This window comes from Mus caroli, chromosome 12 (assembly GCF_900094665.2).
Source record: "Mus caroli chromosome 12, CAROLI_EIJ_v1.1, whole genome shotgun sequence".
Lineage (NCBI taxonomy): Eukaryota > Metazoa > Chordata > Mammalia > Rodentia > Muridae > Mus > Mus caroli.
Genome location: NC_034581.1, coordinates 78,120,284 through 78,127,238, shown reverse-complemented (window position 1 = coordinate 78,127,238; position 6,955 = coordinate 78,120,284). Strand labels below are relative to the sequence as shown.

Here is a 6,955-nt window from a genome sequence, read left to right as displayed (position 1 = left end):
CCTGGAGCACGGAGAGTTTGCTGAGGTGATCTGCAAGCACTGTGGGAAGTAAAGGGAGCCCTGAAAGAATGTGTGCTGTTGCCATGGGCACAGCAGCATCAAGGACTGCTGAGCACAGCCCTGTGGGAGTGGCTAAACCTTCTCCCACTGAGGCTCAGAGGATGCCAAAGTCTTATTCCGGGATCTGAGTGTGAATGTTGACAGTGCATGCAGAAACTATCCACCGTAGCGTGGATATTTATGGCTTCCCTACAGAGTCAGCTCCTGCCTAGATTAGCTAACCCTGCCTCCTGCTTCAGCTGTCTACCATAACCCCTGCTTCCCTGCTCAGCTGTACAGAGTGATCACACTAAGCGTCTAGGTGCTGTGGCTTCTCCATTAGAGAGCCATGTGTCTGTCTTGTCTTTACGTCCTCGTCAGTCTCCAGTCGGGTCAAGTCCTTGGAGCCATGAAAGAACTGGACACAGCTCAAGAGAAAGTGTGCTATGCACAGCAATGCAGTAGGGGAAGGGTCACCCCAGCCAGATGGTGTCATCACATATCCTTGAATGCTGGGCATGCAGTTACAGAGCTTGGCGTTTGTCACACTGGGTTTGGTCTGTCTCCTGCCCCCCCCCCCCCCCCCCCGGCCTCGCCTTTGGAGTAAGATGCTTACGTTATGACATTGGCTTTATTATTATTAAAGATTTATTTATTTATTTATTTATTTATTATATGTAAGTACACTGTAGCTGTCTTCAGACACTCCAGAAGAGGGAGTCAGATCTCCTTACGGATGGTTGTGAGCCACCATGTGGTTGCTGGGATTTGAACTCCAGACCTTCGGAAGAGCAGTCGGGTGCTCTTACCCACTGAGCCATCTCACCAGCCCCGACATTGGCTTTTTGGAAGTCTGTTGTGTCTCTGTAGGGGCTTCGGTATCCAGCTGAACAATATTTACACTGTTGAGACCATGAGGCATCTCAGGGGCAGAGTACACACAATATGACATGACTGTGAGCCCTTTGGGACCCCAGGTGGATCGCTGTGGTTTAAAACCTTAAATGTGCCTGTGATGGTAAATTTGATTATCTACTTGATGGGATTTCGTGTCATCATGGAGACAAGTCTCTGGGCGTGGATATAAGGAGTTTTCTAGGTTAAGCTAATTGAGATCTGCCCTGTGTATAGGTGGCCCCATTCCCTAGGCTGTGGTCTCAGACTGAAGAGGAAAGGAAAGCTGAGTAGAAGTGTGCCTTGCTCTCTGCTGCTTCCTTTTGTGACAGTCTCACTATGCATCCGCTCCCAAGGGCTGGGATTCCTCCATGCTCTGCTCTCCGTTGCTCGGCTGCTGATGTAAGGTCTGGTATTATGTCACAGCAACAAGACAGTAGACTAAATCAGTCCCCACAGGCTTGGTTTTTTATTTTAAGATTTATTTATTTATTTTATGTATATGAGTACAAGTATACTATAGCTGTACAGATGGTTGTGGGCCTTCATGTGGTTGCTGGGAATTGAATTTTAGGACCTCTGCTTGCTCTGGTTGACCTCATTTGTTCCAGTCAACTCTGTCAACTCTGCTTGCTCAGTCCTTGCTTGCTTCAGCCCAAAGATTATTATACATATATACACTGTAGCTGTCATCAGACACGCCAGAAGAGGGCGTCAGATCTCATTACGGGTGGTTGTGAGCCACCATGTGGTTGCTGGGATTTGAACTCAGAACCTTCAGAAGAACAGTCAGTGCTCTTAATTGCTGAGCCATCTCACCAGCCCCAGGCAGGGTTGGGTTTTGAAGCCTTGCCCCTGTCTGGTAGTGGTATTTTGCAAGGCAATGGAACCTTTAGAAGATGTAGCCTAGCTGGTAGAAACTGGTCACTGTACAGGGCCAGCCTTTGAGGGTTATAGACTGGCCTATGTAAACTTTCTGCTTTCTGCTTAGTTGAGATACAAGGAGCCTTGTCTTCCATGATGTGAAAGGCCAGTGCCAGGTACTCCTGGTGCCATGACTGTCTGCCATGTCTTCCTCCCACCATGGTGGACTTTCTGTCTGGTATTGTGGTCACAGTGATATGAGCATCCCCAGTACAAGCCAGGCACAATGGCCCTATCCAGGCAATCCCATCACTTCAGAAGTAAAGCAGGAGGGTCAGGAATTCAAGGTCTTCTCTGGCTACACAGAGCTCAAGGCCAGTCTATGCCACATGAGATCCCATGCCATGATGAGAGGGCATGACACCATGTCTCAGTGGATATTGCTAAAATTCCTTCCCTGGGGGAGACATATACTCACTCTATAGTCCATCCTGATGACAGATAAGTGCGAGTCTACCAAACTTTACGCTGAGTACCAACGAATTTAATTGTGCTTGCTTAGGGAGCACACACAAACAAACATTTTAAAATATGTATGGGTGTTTTGCCTGCAAGTGCATCTGTGTACCATGCCTGTGTGTGGTACCCATGGAGGCCAGAAGGCAGCGTTGTATCCCCTGGAACTAGAACTGGTTATAATCCCCGATGTGGGGCTGAGAACTGAACCTGGCAGCCAGCACTCTTAAGCGCTGAGCCACCTCTTTAGCTCCTTAAAAAGAACTTTTAAAAGGTTAACTGGTTCAAGTAGATATTAGAGATATTGTAGTTCCGCAGTAGGGGCATGCTTAGCATGTATAAGACCCAAGGTTTGAGTCTTACATCCTCTCTGTCTCTCTCCCTCTCTCTCCCTCTCTCTCTGTCTGTCTCTGTCTCTGTCTCTGTCTCTCTCTTACACACACACACCCTCAGGAATTTAAAAGTAGAATGAAAGTTCTCTGGCTCCAGGTGCTTTTTCCAGTTAAATATTTTCGAGGGGGCTGGAGTGAGCACGACGGTTAGGGGTATGTGCTGCTCCTCTGAGGTGGTACGGAAGTCAATATGGAGCCCAGGGTGATCCCTCTGCCTCAGCTTCCAAGGTGCTGGGGTTACAGATCTATGCCACCATACCAAGCCCAGGGGCGGGGGTGGGGGCAGGGTCTCTCTATGGAACCCCTTGCTAGCCACGATGTCAGGATGTAGCCTAGGTCAGTCCAGAACTTGTGGTGATCCTCCTGTCTCTGTTTACCAGGAGCTGGATTGCAGGCAAGTGTCTTTACCGTGCTTGGCTTCTGCAAGCTCTTTAAATTTAGGGGCAAAGACTTTGTGTAACGGCACACACACAGCACTTTAATCCCAGCACTTGGGAATATATATATATTTCATATATATATATGAAATGTACTATTGCTAATTTCAAAACTTGCTTCGAAGCTTTTTTGCCTTGGCTATTCCAGCCAAGATAAGGAAAAAGAGGGCCTTCTAATCTTCTAATTAATGGCTTTGCCAATCATAGCACCCTCACGGCAGCCAACAGCAGAGTCATCCCTTTTGCGAATGTAAACTTAGGTGTGTCTGGCTAACGATTGGTTAGAGTGAGGAACAGTTAATTAGAAGACTGGCAGTCTCCACTGTGAAGAGCAAGGCAGGTGCTTATGGAAGTCAGGCGTCCTGGGCAAACAGGTCGAAACCTTGAACTCAGAGCAATAATGAAATGCCGATGCTCATCAAGATAGAACCTGCTTTGTCTGCCACTCGGGCCAGGAAAGGCTGAGCACTGCAGAGAATTCCTTAGAAGACATCCTTAAAGCATCTGCTGGTGTGCCCAACAAACTTGACTAATAGAGAAAGACAAACTTGCTACAACGCAGGGGGACATGGAGAATTTGTGTTTCTTACACAGTCCAACCAGCCTGTGCTAGCCAAGGTGTGAGTGTACTTGCGATGAACCTGAGTATGGGGGTGGTCATTCTGGGGTCTGTATGCAGGATGGCAGGTACACTGGGCACATACCATGGAGCTACAGTACATTCCCAGCTTTTGAGGGTTATTTTTGTCTTTGTTTTTGAGAAGGCAAAAACTAGTCTCAAAGCCAGTGTGGGCAACATACTGAGACCCTGTGTCAGGAATGAAGGTGGGGGTGGCTGGAGAGATGGCTCCACAGTTAAGAGCGCTTGCTGTTCTTCCAGAAGACCCTGGTTCGGTTCCTAGTACCACATGACAGCTCACAACATTACAGCCATGAATAACTCCAGTCACAGGGGCTCTGATGCCCTAGTTTGACTTCTGTGGGCATCAGGCATGCATGTGGTGCAGGTAAATACTCATACATATAAAACGAAACCAATAAAGCTAAAAAGATAAACTAAATGTAAATAAAAGAAACAAACACTGTTCTGCCATTTGAAATCTTATACTTACATTATTATGCCCACTGAAGATACTCACAAAATGTGTGGTTCTGGATACCAAAATGTGGTTTTTTAAATCTCTTATTGAGACAAAATTTATCTAGTCTCTTAGTAACTGTATCTTATTCCATATTGAAAAAATATCTGTGAGAAATCATATTTTTAAAAACTTAAGGCTGTCCTTAAATGCTGGTTTATTGCAGTTTTAGATTGATTTATGTGTTAGGTTTCCCTTATCCCTCTGGAAGAGCCATTACCATGGTGTCCAGGCTGGCCCTGAGTTTCTGAATTCCTCTAATCTTCTTGCCTCAGGCTGCCTGTGACTGCAGGAGCACCCACAAGCCAGCCCTCTTGGATCTTCAAGATATCAGGGCAGCTGATGCCCTCAAGAGCAGAGGGAGGCCATGAATGGCTGGTGAAGGAGAAATCTTGGCTTTTGAGACAGGGTCTTGTTGACTTACAAAGCCAAAGCTGGCCTTGGGCCCTGAGGCCTCCTCCCTCAGCCTCCTGAATGCTGGGATCAAAGGCATGTGCCTCCACACCCAGCTGAAAAATGATTTTATACAAGAAATTTTGTGTGTGGTCAAGTTGGCTGTGATCAAAAGAGAATTCTTCGTATGTTTCTCTGAAAATTGAGCCTTACCACATTAGCCAAATGCAGAATTCTCTGTTACTGTTAACATTACAGCCACACACTTCATGGTAAGCTGTTCTTTGTAAACATTTCCAAAGATTTGACTTTTAATTCTGACGCCATTTCTTCCTTTTCCAGCCACCTTCGGGACTGGAGCTTTCCCATCCTGCAGGCTCCATTTAATCTCTTGAATTCTGGGTTAAATGCTATCGCCTCTGTTTAAGGCAGCAATTACATGTCTCAGAATGGGCTTTTCCTTTTGCAAATCCATCTCCCAGAAGGCTTTTTGATTTTTGCTGTGTCTCACAACTAAGGTCAGCAGGTCGTGTGCAGTTCACTGCCTTCTTCCCCTCCCCCTTTCTTAGGGAAGTTCTGGTCTGCTGTGGTGGTCTGATGCAGACACCATTCCCTTTATGTGTGGATATATGGTGTGTGTTTGTATGATGTGTGTGAATATGGTTGTGTGAGATGTGTATAGGGTATGTATGTATATGATGGGTGTATATATGGTATGTTTGTGTGATGAATGTGTATTTGATGTGTGTGTGTAAGATGTGTATGTATATGGTATGTATGTGTGGTGTGTGTGCATGTGTATACAGTGTGTGCACTGTGTGTACAAGCATGTGTGTGCCATGGTGCTATGTGGAGGTCAGAGGACAACTTCAGATGTTAGAGACCTTGCCTTCCACCTTGTTTCTGAGCCAGGGTCTCCTGTTCACTGTTCCACAGATGGGGCCCTTGAGCTCCCCAGGATTTTAACTGTCTCTGCATCCTGTCTCACGGTGGACAACAGTGCCACATCTGGCTTTACCCAGGCTCTGGGTCTCCAAACTCTTTCACACTTGCAAAGCAACACTTCATCCACTCAGCCATCTCTCCAGCTCTGAAACACTTCTGTCAAGGTCTCTGGAAACATGTAAATTGACCCTGTCCTGCTGGCTTTTCCTTAGATGTCTGAGGCATCGAATTTAACAAGGAAATGTCATGCACCTTTACTCTTATCTTTTCCCCACGCTGCCCTTTGGGTTTTTTACGTCGCCTGGCTAATCTCACATGGCAATCCTTCAGCCTCCGCTTCCCAAGTACTGGGATTACAGGTATGAGCCACAAGACCCAACGAAGGACCTCACACATTTCAAGCAAGTACTCTAACAGTGGGCTAGATCTAGGTAACTTTCCCTACCTGTGGTTTTTCTGGCCTCAGGAAGATGATTGAGGACAGAGGGCAGCATACTTCTCCATGAGACTTTGGGTGGGGTTGTGACTGTCCACCTCACACACAAGGACTACAGAAGACAGCTATGGCTCCTCACAACACAGTGTTTTTCATTTGCTCCATCTCTCTGGATCCTTCTACTTTAGGATCCGATGCTACTGGGGAGCAGATCATTGTAGATACTGAAGCACCAACCAGCTGCTTTTGTTGTTCTAGATGCCAGTGACAACATTAGGGTTTCTAAGGAGGTCTGAGTAGTCACCCATCTCCAGCAGAACCTTCCTGGCATGTGGTTGTTCCTCCCTACTGATGCCTGCCAGAGCCATGGCAGTTAGAGGAAGTCCAGAGCTGTCTGGTACTTGACAACAGGTGTACACCTCTCTGCAGTGTGTCTCCCCAGACCCACATGACCAGGAGCACAGTGATGAGTCCAGAGTCTGCCAATCTCAGTTGGCTGGGAACTCAGCAGGAAGTGCTCCCGTAGTGAACCTTCAGCAGGCGGTAGATACAGGCTTCCAGAAGCAGAGCATCACAGATGGCCTCCAGACCTATGCCTGACTTCTGATACCAGCAGCTCTGCCTCCAGCAAGTGACAGAAGAATCTATGATGTCATCTCATGCAAGGAACAAAGCTTGGAGCAGTTCCACTCAGCAGCCCTCAGCCACAGCCAGCTGGAGACTATCAGCATCCTGCTTCCTCTGCTCCACCAGTTCCTGGGGTACCTGAAGCACTGTGGCCCTTGCCTCCAGCGGCAGGGTACTCCAGGAGCAGGGTACTCCAGGAGCAGGGTACTCCAGGAGCAGGGTACTCCAGGAGCAGGGTACTCCAGGAGCAGGGTACTCCAGGAGCAGGGTACT

The 6,955-nt window shown here is 47.4% G+C and overlaps 1 pseudogene; it reads right to left on the bottom strand.

The window, feature by feature from the left end:
- Positions 1-6,234: 6,234 nt before the first annotated feature.
- Positions 6,235-6,955, bottom strand: part of LOC110306557 — a 9,076-nt pseudogene continuing 8,355 nt past the window's right edge.